The sequence below is a fragment of the Amblyomma mixtum genome, chromosome 3 (assembly GCF_055824585.1).
Source record: "Amblyomma mixtum isolate Tamu chromosome 3, ASM5582458v1, whole genome shotgun sequence".
Classification (NCBI taxonomy): domain Eukaryota; kingdom Metazoa; phylum Arthropoda; class Arachnida; order Ixodida; family Ixodidae; genus Amblyomma; species Amblyomma mixtum.
Genome location: NC_143014.1, coordinates 238272882 through 238286735, shown reverse-complemented (window position 1 = coordinate 238286735; position 13854 = coordinate 238272882). Strand labels below are relative to the sequence as shown.

Sequence of the window (13854 nt, the reverse complement as noted above, 5' to 3'; positions counted from 1 at the left end):
AACTGAACGTCGAAACATTGTGCTCAGCGGCGCCCTCTGCATAGATAAACTTACTCTATGCTATGGTGGCTAGAATCTATGCCCTCCTTGGAGGAAAGAAATTATGCTGAATTCCAGTGGCAGATCGAGACCGCTCCGTCGGATCGCGTACGGAGCGCGTCGGAGCGCGTAGATTTGCCACCTCCCAGTTTGCGATTGGAATGCCAGTGATCCCTCGGGAGCGCGACGCCAGCGCCGCAGCGGCGACCGCGGAAACTAGGCGCGCCGCCGGACCGGACGCCCTGCAAGCTTCGTGTTCGAGTGCGATAGGAGTTGCGCGAGGCGCGATCTCCGCGTTGACAGACGCCGTCTCGGCGAAACAAAAAGGAGGTAGTACGAAGGCCGTAATGTAAAACCAAAACCAAAGCGTATGTACAGGATGGTCCACTCTCCGTGAACACGCGAGCATGCGGCCGCGGTCTTCGGAGAGCCGGTGAGCCTGTCCCTACCGTTCACGAAAGAAGTGGCGGACGACGCGCAGGCAAGTTGCTCGCTGCTCGATTTTCCAGCCTTGCGACTGCGAGACGCAAGCCGCTGAACCAATCAGCGAGACAGTCGAGCTTTCGGCAACGACGCCGCCCGCGGACACGCCGAGCGACGAACTGCGCTGCCCCCCGGCCAACGTTTCTCCCTGGCTGCCGTAGTCGTCGCTAAGCCTAACTGTTTTTCATCGATGCTGCAGCTGAGGGCGCTTCGGAATTGCCCAGCGCTGTAGTAAAGGTGCTACTCGCGTCACCGTTTTACTGTGTTCCTCGTCTCATAATAAAATAAAGACATGATCGATTTCTGCGACGCCTCCAACAGCGGAGCTAGCAGACAGCAGGCCAGCCGCACTGGGCATCAGGAAGAAATTTGCTTGTATCGCAGTTATCAATTCTACCAGCGACTCGGTATTGGCCAACGATCCTCAAAAATGATTCATTTTTTACATTCCTCTACTCCAGGGCTTGTTATGAACGCGAACAAAGAATATTAGCGCATTCTTCTGACGCCGGCGGCAGGCATATACAGGCCGGCAGCTTCACACTCGCTGTCCGTTTCAGACCAATCTTCACTGCTGGACTCTGAGCTTTCAGTGCCCGAGTCGGAACTGTCACTTCCATGAAGCAAAATTAGTGCCGCACGGCTCGAAGCAAGATCATTGCCGTCCACTGTTGACTGGAAAGTGCCCGGCTCGCCCGGCTCACCACGTAGCGACGACAGGAACGAAGCGGCTGCTGCCGGTCTTGACAGGAAGCAGACGCGGCGGAAAAGAAAACGTCACGCGAGGTTCCGGTCAAATCCGCCGATTTCGGCAGATCAAGAATCGCTGCTCCACGGAGCGATCCGGGATTTACGCCTGATCCCGATCTGCCATTGGAACATACAACTCGCGCTCCCATTTTACCATTGGAATGGGACTGATCCAAACCGAGCAGAAAAACTTGATCCCGATCTCCCATTGGAATTCACCATTAGAGGAGAGGCCGTCACGTGACATTTTGTGAAGCCGGCATGGAGGAAGGAAAGAACTAAGGAGAGGCCCTGACGTCACTTTTTGTGAAGCCGCCCGCAACCGGAAGTTGGCTCGGCTTTCCTCACTATCTTCCTTTTCCACCGAGCTGCGGGGCGGGGATCGCGCGCGGCCACGGTCACAAAAGCCTTCTATCTCCGTGCGCGCGGCTCGCAAGCGCTTCGTAAAAGAAAGGTATCAAAAAACCGCGCCGCTCGCAGCTACACTCCTACACCTCCCTCCCCGCAAACACGCACCTAGACACAGACCGGCGCACAGGTGCGGTGAACCTTTTCCGACGCCAGGCAAAGAAAGACGACATTGCACGCCGCTTATAGCTCAGCTCACCATTCTCCTCGGGCTACCGTCCGCCGTGTGGCCTTCGAAACGCAGCTCAGCATCGCCGAGAGTGGCTTCATGTTTCTGTGCTGTTTGGTGACGTGCGAAAATTCGCTGATCAAAACAATCACCGCTTCTTCGCGTGTCGAAGCGCGATTCCGGAGTGCCACCTTTTCGCGAGATTCATTTCAATGCATCGATCGCTTCGCGTAACGACACCAAGTTTGACGAACAAAATATCAAATGAGCGGTTATTTGCCGCATTTAAAAGCAATCCTAGATGCGTGTGTAACGTCACGACGCCAGACATGTAGACTTTAACACGCAAGGCCGAACACACCGTGCCGAAAGCCCATCCACCGCCACCGAGAAACACTCGGGCCCCTAGCAACAACGACGCTAGCGACGCCGTACGCCGTTGCTAGTGGCCTGAGTTCTCTTAGCAACAACGACAACGTTGCTAGTGGCCCGACTTTTTAAGCCTAAATTTTGACGTCACTTCCGCCACATTCTCGTCAATGCATTGGGATATAGTGCCTAGAATATACTGGCTAGTGTGTCGACCGCGGCCTCTCGGGTGGCACCGGGAGCAATGAATGCCGGCGGCCGCCGCGAGGAGCGCTGAAGAGCGGGTGGGTGCTAGAGTTACTGTATATGCTACCAAAGGTAGCAGAGTTGCGCGTAGGTCCGCCATCTTGCCTGCCAAGCAACCGAAGTTATGCGGCGAAGCCGCACTCCGTTTCTGCAGGCGACATGCCTAGCGCATCACCGATCGACCGTGGGCGCTTTTCCGAGGTTTTTAAAGCACTTTTTCGATTTATCGCAAACAAAAAGCCTCTAAAAAGCTGACTGCGTAACCCAGTAAACAAATGTAGCCAAGAAAAAACGGTGCTCTAGCGCGCGCCGTGAGCTGCGGCAACAGGCGATTCCCGTCACCTTCCCCGAACTATTTACCTGATAACCTAAGGGCAAACTCATTATATTCTAAATACGCCGTGCAAATGCAGCATTCATTCATCTTTGCGGCAACATTTATTCACCGGACCTGCGTTAAAAAACCTGTTTATAGTCTATTTTACTAAATACGAAACCCTGCAAAAAGTTATGAGCCGGAACTATAGAAAGGACAGTATAAAAATCCAAAATACAGTTTACTCGAAACTGGATGAACGTTACCATCTGAAGTAAACAATCAGATGCCTAAACATGTTTCCCTCGATTAAAAATGGTTTGCCATTCAGGTTTTATGCCAACAGGGATAAATACGCAACGCAGATCTCTATTTTAGCGTTTCAACAGTGCACACGAAAAAGCGCAGAGCCGCAAGTCCAGCCTGTTTTCGGTAAAGAAACCTCAATGCAACTTTTAGCAAAAACAAACAAACAAAAGGCGCGAGCTACGCACGCTAGACACCCCACAGCAGCGAACGTAAACAGCCGTTGGATAGTGGATCCGCTTCGAACTTGGCCGGCTGTCAATCCAGTTCGCTGCAGCGGCGGCCGGGCTACGTCATCAGCGCACGTGTTTCTGGCAGGGTGTCGAACCGGCATTTTTTCGGGTTCGGTTCGGGTTCACGCCTTTCGGGTTCAGTTCCGGGTTCGGCTCCAGAGGGCCATTCCGTTCCGGTTTGAACCGGTTCGGACCGTCTCGAACCGGTTCAAACGGGTTCAAACGGGTTCAGAACAAAAAAAAAATTATAACGCCGAGGGGTTTCAGTCAACCTTGCTAAGCGTTTTCTTTTTTCTTGCACATCACGGTACAAAATAAAAAATCCAAAGATTTGTTTACAAGAACATAAAACTGGGCTAGTTGGTAAGGGTTCATGAAAAAGGACAAAAAGAAGTCTGGAGACTACACAGACGCTGACTAACAACTGTTATTACATTCTCGGAAACGTATAGGAAGGCGCAGGACACCGTGAACAATCCAAAAAACAGAAGAGCAAAGATTAAAAAAAAACATACTGCGCATGCACATCATAGTCGAGTCATGACATCTTTTTCAACGAAATTGGAAGACTATATTCTATAGTAGACGGCGCTCCCCTATCTCCTGGAGCTCACACAGTTGCCAAGAAAGCCTGGCTCCTTATCAATGAAATTGATGTATGGTTGAGCAACACGCTCATCTGCTTCCTTCCTGATCATAAAGGCCTCGACCAACTCCCTACAAATTCGATCAGGGTGATTAAACAGGAGATTTGTCTTCCTAATTGGGGAAGCAATGAGCAATTGTTCGAACATCACAGATGGGTGAAAAAAGTAGTGGTGTCGTACAACTTGGCTTTGCATTGCAGCGAGTGAAACGATTGCTTCCCCCAGTAGATAAGACAAGTGTCCTGTTTAATAACCCCGTTTGCATTTGTAGGGAGTTGGTTGAGGCCAATGGGATCTGGAAGGAAGCCGATGAGTGTGTTGCTTCACCATCTATCAATTTGGTAGATAAGGAGCCAGGCTTTCTTGGTGTTGTGTGAAGTCCAGGATATAGGGGAGTGCCGTCTGCTGTGGAAAATACTCATCGAATTTCGTTAAAAAGACGTCAGGATGTGATGTGCATGCGCCACATGGTTTTTAAGTTTTAACCTTTGTTCTGCTTTTTGGGGTTGTTTCCTGTGTCCTGCGCCTTTATATACTTTTCCCAGAATAAAATAACCAGTTGTTAGTCTGCGCTCGTGTCGTCTCCCGTCTTCCTTTTGTCGTGTTTACTGCGTTACTTGAGCATGAAAAAATTGTTTAATGTGAGATGTTCTCACTTTACCTATTTTATTTATTGTCCGCAGCAAAAAGACGAATTTACGGCAAGAGCCGCAAAATGAAATGAACTCGAAATTAATGGAAATCGGCTATGTATATACGCTATAATCCACCTTATGAGGTGTAGGACGAAAAGCCGATGGACTTTCAGTGGTGGTCCAGCTGCTCCATTTGCTCCATTTTGATACATTTACATTTTGCTGCACCAGTCTGCTCCAAAAGTGGCAAATTGATCAATATTGCACCTTTGCTGCTCCAAAAAGAAGACACGGTCGCGGGAAAGCAACTATATTTAGAGCCATTCAGGATTTCGCTTGACAACCTACTAAAACGTTTTCGCAGTTGGCAACCTAGGGCGTTAGTGGGCTGCCTTGTGGTAGAATTTAGCAGCAAGTTTTTATGGAGGAAGAAAAGAACTCGGGAGAGGCTGTTACTTTACATTTTTTGAAGCCGGCTCCCGTAGGGAAAAAATGGCTGAGGCTTAGCTTAGGTTAAGCCTAGTCAGATGCGAAGCATATTGTCGCCGAGTTGCATATCGAGCACGCCGCTTGGATAGACGTTCTTCACGCTCTTCAGTCTCTGTAGCACGCCGCAACTTTTGCTTCTCATTCCAACGAGCAGCCCTGTCTCCAGGAGGCATCTCTATCCCGTGTACGCCTAGCAGAGGCAGGCGCACCCCCTTGTATACCGCCGCTCCAGCATCACGTGTTCACTACAGCGCACCTAGCGGCAGAAGCAGGAAACACATTGGTCGCGACGCCTCGCGCGACGGCGCGAGCTGGGGCCCCGTTTCTCCTATGTCGTTACGTCACGCATCACGTGGTCCTCCTTGGTCGCGACGCCTCGCGCGACGGCGCAAGTTGGGCCCCCGTTTTTCATCTGCTGTGACGTCACGCATCACGTGGTATGACATGGAGGTCACGAAAGGTCAATGGTAACGACACCGCCGCGCTCGAGGAGCTGGGTTGGGCTATTTTAGTATGCTTCGCATAAAAAACTGAGCAGGGAGCGTCCGGTGAAGCCTAGTCATAAAGACCATCGTCGCCCCCATTGAAGCGCGTATATTTCAGACCTTCATGTAGTAAAGGTGTTGCGGGAGTTGACCTTGATGTAACGAACTGGCAATGCCCTCTATCTGTTAGTGCTGAGCCACTCAAAATTTGTTAGAACCACGCGAAAGTTCCGTGACGATAAAGCACGAACTGACATGAGAGGAACGCCGATCGCATCGAGCCGCTGCAGTTGGCGCAACGCGCCGTGCTCCAGCGCCGTTGGCGCATCTCCGGCTCTTTCTCTTTTGGAACGTCATACCACGTGGCGTTACAACTGTTCATGCTCAAAAGCAGCGAAAAATGACAGGGCATAGCAAAAAAGAAAAGACACGAGCAGTGCGCGGCCATCACTGCCGCGTGGTTGCTCGGGTGAGTCCGGTGCCGATAACTTTGGCGTGTCAGGAGCGGGGACGGCGGAGATCGCCGGCGACGCAAGGTGAGGAGTCCGTTTCCTGGGGCTACAGCGAGGGAGCAGTGTGGAAGAACCTCCGCGGTTGGTCTACGGCAGCGGCACGGCCGCACGCGTTCCTCTCCAGCTCGGTCGCGGTGCCCCCGCCTTGCGCGGGTCGCGGCGGAGGTGGCGGCAGCTGCTGCTGCAGTCACAATATCAGTGTGATCGCAAACATTTTCTCCTCGTTTATGACTTTCGAGTAACATTGCTTTGTGTAAATGTTTTCAAGGTGATTGCACCTACTTTTATTTCTTATTTCGGTTCCCGTTCTGCAGTGTCCTTTTGACTCACTTCGCGAAACCTACATGTAACGGAAACCTGGATGTAAAGAAAAATCTGACATTTTAAAAATTTCGTTATGACCACATTTAACTGTAGAGCCAACATGAAAAAAGAATGATTCTAGTAAACATGTTCTCTGGACTTTTAGTCAAGCACGCTTGGTTGAACTTGCGTGCAAGGCAGTGTGAGCATTAATAACATATTTTCTCTGTTTTTGTGATTGTTTTTTCCTAGCTACGCATGGCGGAAACCTTATCTCATTAGGAACAAATTCTTTGTGACTCCTTTATTCCGTTCATGCTGTTCCCATGTTGCTCCAGGGTTATCGTTCTGATACAAATGTGCTCCAGAATGGATATTTTTCTGCTCCAAAAATTGCTCCAGAACTTCAAATGGCTGGAGCACCACTGACTTTGCATCTACAAGACCCTCCTGTTGGGAGACACCGTAGCGCGAGTAATAGGTTTGAAGCTTTAGTTAGTTGGTACTGTCTCGTACGCAGTGTGCTTACGGGGCACCAGAATTTCCGCCGCACGTGCCCTCTACGTTCCCGCGCACTACTGAGAAACGAAACTGTCATGTGTTGGCACGTATACATATACAGGCAGATACCTTTCCGTCACCCCGAAACCGACTTGCCAGTTCCCCCCTCCTTTACTACATAGTAAGAATATGTCGGAGAATCCCTCCACCGCCCATCCCCCACCCAACGAGAGCCTCGAGGGAGCACTGGCTCTCCCTAACATGCAGAACTTACCAAACATATTTTATTTAAATCACCTATTCGACATCGCCTTTGTGACTCACGTTATATATCCCAAGCCCCTATAGCTCAGTAGCTTCAAAAACTCAGCTAATCGTGGCTTCTCACTATAGTAAAGTAAGAAATTTGTTTGTGATATAATGTTTAGGACTTTTACTGGGGCGCTATGAAAGGCAATCTTTTCGTCAACAGAATTTTTTGCGCCCTTGATAGAGTGATAAAGAGTGGTTAATCTGGCGTGCACCATTTGTCCACCAACTTGTTTCAGGCATTTATTTTCAAAACTACAAACAGCCCCTTTCTGGCAGCTGTGCTTACTAGGTGACTAAGGGCTCGCCTGTCTTTTCTGGACATGCTCGCGAGTGCTGATTCATTCGGTTTTCCCACTCTTCGCTTTTACTTACCTGTACGGCCTCTCCACAAGGCAGATGACAAATGTTGCGATCGGGCATTACTTCCTCTACCCATACATATACAGCCTTACCTAGACTTTCTTGATACTGGTGTATTAAAGCAAAGTCAGCGGATGTACAGTGGAGCCCACTTTAATGGCCGCAGATATAACAAACGCTCGCTTATTGCGAGCGGGTGTGGTGCTACTATGAAAATATGCATAAGGGCAACGGAAATTCGTCGCACATACAGCGAGCAACTCTGGCCATACCACTCGGTTATAGCGAACGAGGTGGCGTGGTGAACTACCCTGAGGTTGTAGAGGTCGTCCTTCCGCTAAGCACGCAAATGAAATAGCGCCCCTCAACCTTCACGACGCCGCCCCGGAAAGAACATGTCAACCCAGAAATGGAATTAAAAGGCGGCACTGCTGTGCGCAGCGCTAACCGTTAAGTCCGGCGTCCGGTAGCACTGTAAACGCTATAAACGGCATGGTTCGAATAGTAAGTACTATTGAAATAGTAAGTAACCGCCGGCCAAACCCGCGTCGATGGCCAACGAGGGCAATCATTGCCTACGTGTTCGCCGGCTCGGCAAAGCATCCCGAATGGAAGAAGCGCGGTGCGCGTGAGAAAGGGGCATCGTCAAAAGCGAAGCTACTGACCATGGTCGCGGATCAACTCACAACAGCGATTAGATAATTCTGAAATCCCTGCTGGTCATGCTAGTCGCGTGGTATGCATATGCATAGCATTTGCGGGCGGAGGCAGGGAGTTATGGTGGCACGCCTTATGCCGAGATCGCTGAATTTGACGCTGTCAAGCAAGGCATGAGGAGGGTCAGAGAGGTTCCAAATATTCCATGCAACAACCATAAAAAAAGCCTACAAGATAGCCGAATAGCTTAAAGCATCTGTAAACAAAGTTTTCTGTTGCGCCGCCATTAGTACGAATCCCGCTCGGAGTCAGAGGTTAGACTATGCATACTCTTTTAGTTATTCATTTTACTGCGTTAGCAGTATAGCCTGCTTTCCCAAAAATAACTTCGCTGCGTGCGTGCAGCCTCCATCCTTGATTCACACTCCGGTGGGCGTACATCAGAGCATTCACTGGTAAAAATGCACCTTCAAAAACTCACCCATCTCTCCACCCCTCATCACCCACCTGTACCCGATACAGCCGAGGCAGATTGTTGCGAAGGCTCAACGTATTCAGTCGCCCAAGCGTTCTACGCAAAAAATGCCAAAAAAGCATGAGCCTGTCGTGTCAGACACTATGAACGGCAATTATGACTGCGAGAAGTAGATATAAGTCGCCAGACAGAGAATTCAAGATCGAGCAGTGCGAGAACAGCGGATGGAGCCGCGCGCTGGCGACTGGCAGCAATTCTTTCTTAGAAGCAGAACGATTTCAGCGAATCGGCATAACGAAATCACTTCATCGTAGTTACATTTCATCGCAGCAGCATCTTTCTGGGCGGAATAACTATCGCATGCCAGCGAGCGCATGTATTTCCGCATTGTCCTTTTGTGTAATCGGTATTTATTTTTTTTTTCTTATTAGTACATCTCCACCGTTGCCAAGAACCCGCCTTTCGTTGCTTATTTCTGTCGTGTGCAAACAAGAATATGCGAATTCTAAAGGAAAAAGAAGCTGGGGCGCTATGCTGGAAGGCCCGAGTTTGCTGAAACTCGGAATTTCCAGAGCTCTGGCGACGCCCTCAGATGAGTGAACTAATGGTAGCAAGACAAAATCCCACACTCGTCACGCCTCCAACTTCATTGGGTTATCTGGATATATTCCGTGCTTTATCATCACATCGGCGCCACTTCATCGGCTTCTTGGGCGGTCTACAAAGAACGGGTCACGTGAGCCAACCGCCGGTGCACTTTTCATTTGTGTGTCGCTCCACCAAGTGCACTCCCACGAAACACAAAAAGCGCTAATAGACGTCTAAAAAAAGTCTTGGAAAGAAAAGCTTGACATCTAAAAGAAGTTTCAGGTAAGCAGTTTTTTAGACTTAGATGTTTAGTAGCCCTCTATTAGCTCTGCTAACGCTACGCTTGTATACGGCTAGAAAACTTCTGAGGTAGAACTTTTATAGAATTTTTTTAGACGTTCCTTTTTTTTCGAAACGGGTGCCTGGATTATTTTACGCATTTCAATACTGATTTCAGAGTTGCGTTTAAACCCTCTAAAGCTTTAAAAATGTTGTTGTTCATTTTTCTGGTATACACAACTCAAAAAAACTCAAAGCTGATTTGAAATGACCCGAACAATGAGCCCACATTACAAGGGATGTATGGCTGTAGTAATGAGGCATAAATGCATGTGCTAGCACACTTTTCAGTCACTGCGTTACTCTTTATTGAATCCAGTGCATACACCCACACAAAAAAAGAAAAGGATCAGGAAATTAATGTTAGAAGCCACGGAGGAGGTAGCTTCACTGGTTTGGCTGACGTTACAACGGTAAGCACTTGGATGGCGGGAAAGCGTCGAGCAGCAACCAATTGTTAAATCAAAAATTCATTCGGCCCCGGGCCTTGTTCACAACGGATGCGTTGATGAGAAAGTTGCTGTGACGTGGATGGCACTTAAGAGCTCGCTAGGTGTTCCAAAAATCGCTTTTCTTGCACGGAGGATGCCAACTAGACGGTAACAAGGGGAAGTCAAATCAAGCTTGGTTCAGCAGCCTGCAGAAGTGAAAAATATAAGAGTAACCAAAAGCACAGTCAGTCAGGTGCATGTAGAATGGCCAATGAGGAGTCGGAAGCAAATAAGACCAGGAAATGGCAAGGAGTGACAGCACAGGCAATAAAATAAGCTAATTAAAAGCATAGATGCATATGATGTCACTGCAAGCTGCATTCAGCAGAGTGCTACGGCTCACCATAAACTCAAGAAGTCAATCACTGTGGAGGCCTTTAACAGAAGCAAAATCCAAACAGCGTGCATGGACACTGAAAGCCAAGCAGTCAATAGCAAGTGCACTGCCTTACTGTGATGCACATTGTACTCATAGAACCTCCTAAGCTGCATATTGCAAACAGGCTTTCTCTTACCTGCAAGATGTGGCTGAATCAAAAGCGGTTGATGTTCGACATCTTGCACCGTCGCATGAAAACATAGCAGAGATGCTGCTGTCCTGGTAATGCCTGCATCACTTCAGTATACACCAGAGATGTGTTAAATCTTGGACCTTAACTTGACAGCCACACAAGGCACATCTGAAAGATAAGATAAATAAAAGTGCATGTGTATAAGGTTCCTAACACTGCATTGCCAAAGAAGCCCTTTCTAATCTGTACGATGAAGCTCAAACAGTGGGCAAGAGATTACTTACACCACTGCACAAGAAGCATTAGTCCAGATTCCCACCTCAGAACTGAAACAATCTCCAGGCCAAGTCATCTGAACAACCAGGTACAAGGTGCTGCTATTAATTTGCGTGAAACTAGACCAGGTCCTTGCTCCTCCGGCCAACAGTTGGAGTTCTAAAGGACAAACAAATGTAGTTCCACATAATGTTTCAGTTCCACAAGCCCCTGTTCAAATAATGGGGTTTGTGGAATGAACATTAGCAAAGAGCCTAGACATATACAAGAAATCATGAAGTGAAAGAAAAGGTGTCAGCTGCAAAGCGTGCTTACCAAAACTTCAGAAGTTGAGCAACAAAGGAGATCCTCTGAAAACCACTGTTGAACAGCCTGTACATAAAACGAAATGTACACAGTGAAGTAGGGACAACGCCAGCTGTGCACGGTGCAATGGTTTTCCAAAAAATAAAAGCTGCCATGCCTGCAAAGAGCCGTAGTACTTCACTGCACTGTCAAACAGCCTGCACACATACAGAGCAGCACCACTGAGTAAACTACCTTTGTGCCGGGGCTCTCAATCGCAATGAAATAAAAGCTTGACGCAGTTAAGATAACCAAAGCCTTTTTAACGCGAGTTTCACTGACGGCAATCACAGCAAGGAGAAATGGAGCACACAGGTGGCCAGATGAGAGTCCTTGGCAAGAATAAAACCCTGCCAGAATGCAATAGAGCACAGACTTTAATCAATGTGTGGGAAAAAATCCGCGCCTTATCAACCTATGCTTAAACAAAGCTGGTTGGTTTGAAGCTTTGTCACGTTCACCTTGTCACCGCCTTGATAAAGAAAGCAACTCGCATGCGAGAGCAGCCTAGCTGTATCCACTTAACAAAAGCTCAAATACATGCAAATGCCCTGTTTTAATACATTCAACGCTGCACTTTGGTATGTAAAACACTGGCTGATACTGTTTTGTGATTTGTAAACCAAAGGTTCAATCAGGCGCGTTAGTGGCTTAGCCGGCAAAGCCGACGCTTTCACCACAGAAGAGAAATGGAACGTTACTTACTTTTGCGGAAAACGAGGCTCACATCTCAGTGCAACACTGGTAGTAAACGATACCGCAGAAAAGGGGGAAAATGCAAACTGCAGCGGCGTGAAGTGCCAACCAGCGCGGCAAAAAGTGCGCAGCGAAACATACTACAATGTGCGCAGCAACCGCTTCGCGCGCGTAGCTATCGCTAGCCTCTGCAACGCCAAATGACCAAATGAAGTACTAAATTTCTAAATCTAAAAGTAAACAAATCATCAAAGAACCAAAAAACAAATTGAATCTAATACTTTCATGTAAAACTAAGCAATTGCAGCTTCCACTAAGATTTTTTTCTGCTTTAAACGGTTAAAACCACTTTGGCAAACTATCCTGCATCGCCACCGTGCGGAGCGACACCAAACAGCAAACAGCAAGCTGCAGCGTGACAGCGTGACTCAAGAAAGATTGCCTCCAAGATACGCCGCCACGAAAAGATAGCGCGCGGGTGATCTGCGCGATAAACCGCGCGTGCGAGCTCCGCGTAGGCGGCGGGAAGGCGGCGAAGGCAGCGTGCGCTGCGCCTGTCAATCCGCATGCTGCCGCCAGTTAGCCGAGGCGTAACAGAGGCGTTCGCAACATGAAGCAAATTTTTTCGCTCGCGTAACTACCGTCGGCTTTCAGGGCCATTATATGTTACCTAAATCCAGCCTTACGAGTGGCGGGTTAGCTGCACTCGATGTGGAACGTGATTCGGGCTCCGTAGGAGAAAACGCGCTTTCTGTGTTCGAATACAAAGAGCGGTCTTTGCACCGGCGCGCCTGTTCTTCGAAACGTCAAGCAGGAGAGCCATCTAATTTATGTGCCGTGGTTTACAGCATGTTTAATACACGGTGGCAACTCTCTGCTGATTGCTGGCGCATCTCCTTGACGTGGTCTCAAGTTCCACGTGTTAGAAACAAGTCTAGAAAACATCTGACTACAGATGTTTCACAGAAGTTTCACAGCAAACGTCTGACTGCAGATGTTTAAGAGACGTCGCAGAGGAAACTTCTTCTTGTCGACATCTATGAGACGTTTGAACACAGCGCAAGACGTTTGTAGTCATTTGAAGCTGTTCCGAGACGTTCGTAAGACGTTTTGTGTTTCGTGGGCTGCTTGTGCAATTAGACAAACGAGGTTTGTTGATTTTTATAATGCACTTAATACACCTTTATAAGTATTTTACAGTGTGCAAGATTTGGATTTAAAGCGCTTTGGAGGGATTTATGCATTATTAAAGTTTGCTTTGTACCGCGAGGGAACGCTACCAACGCCCGTCATCAGCTGACCGCCAATGGCGACGAGGTACATGTGCAACGCTACGGAAGTAGTCCGCAAAAAAAAAATAGAGAGAGGTGTATCACTCCGCGCTGTTCTGTGGCTGTGTGGTCTAACGCGTCGCTCCGGAGAGTCGACAGACAATGGGAGCGCGTGGGTTCAAATCCCGCATGGTGAAATTTTTTATCACACATTTTTTTTTTCATTGCAAGTTGAATTTCGCTGACTTGAATGAGAAAACTTGGTGTGTTCAGAATCGCTTGAATATTATGCCGTGTTCTGAAATGAACTGGATGCATCTGTTCATTTCATGCATACCGCGTTAATGTGAGCTGTCCGAAATTCGTTGTCAATAAGCTCGCACCGGCTTTTGGTCAGCAGTGGCGGTTATCTTCCCGATTCTGCAGCATTGTGACTATACTTTTTAGATGCAAGTGAGAGGTGTGTGCGAAAGATGACATTCATTCGTCGGATTTAATTAGCACAGTGGTGAGTGCTCTGCAGTGGCCCGATTAACAAATGGCCATCTGCAACTTTCGATTTCGCCGTTGCCGAGGAGCCCACTTTTTTTTTGTGGGCCTCTCTTAAGGTACCTGGCATGTTATGAATTATTCTGTGCAAC

The 13854-nt window shown here is 48.3% G+C and overlaps 1 long non-coding RNA gene across 5 annotated transcripts; it reads right to left on the bottom strand.

Moving 5' to 3' along the window:
- Nucleotides 1-9889: 9889 nt before the first annotated feature.
- On the bottom strand, nucleotides 9890-12308 carry LOC149354106 (uncharacterized). Of its 5 annotated transcripts, XR_016291160.1 has the most exons (4): nucleotides 10910-12308; nucleotides 10629-10793; nucleotides 10457-10526; nucleotides 9890-10259 (listed from the first exon to the last, which is right to left on the bottom strand). It is a non-coding gene; the product is annotated as an uncharacterized LOC149354106 (long non-coding RNA). The 5 variants fall into 5 exon arrangements; XR_016291158.1 differs by having other exon boundaries at nucleotides 10457-10793; XR_016291157.1 differs by lacking the exon at nucleotides 10457-10526 and having other exon boundaries at nucleotides 10910-12295.
- Nucleotides 12309-13854: the final 1546 nt, after the last annotated feature.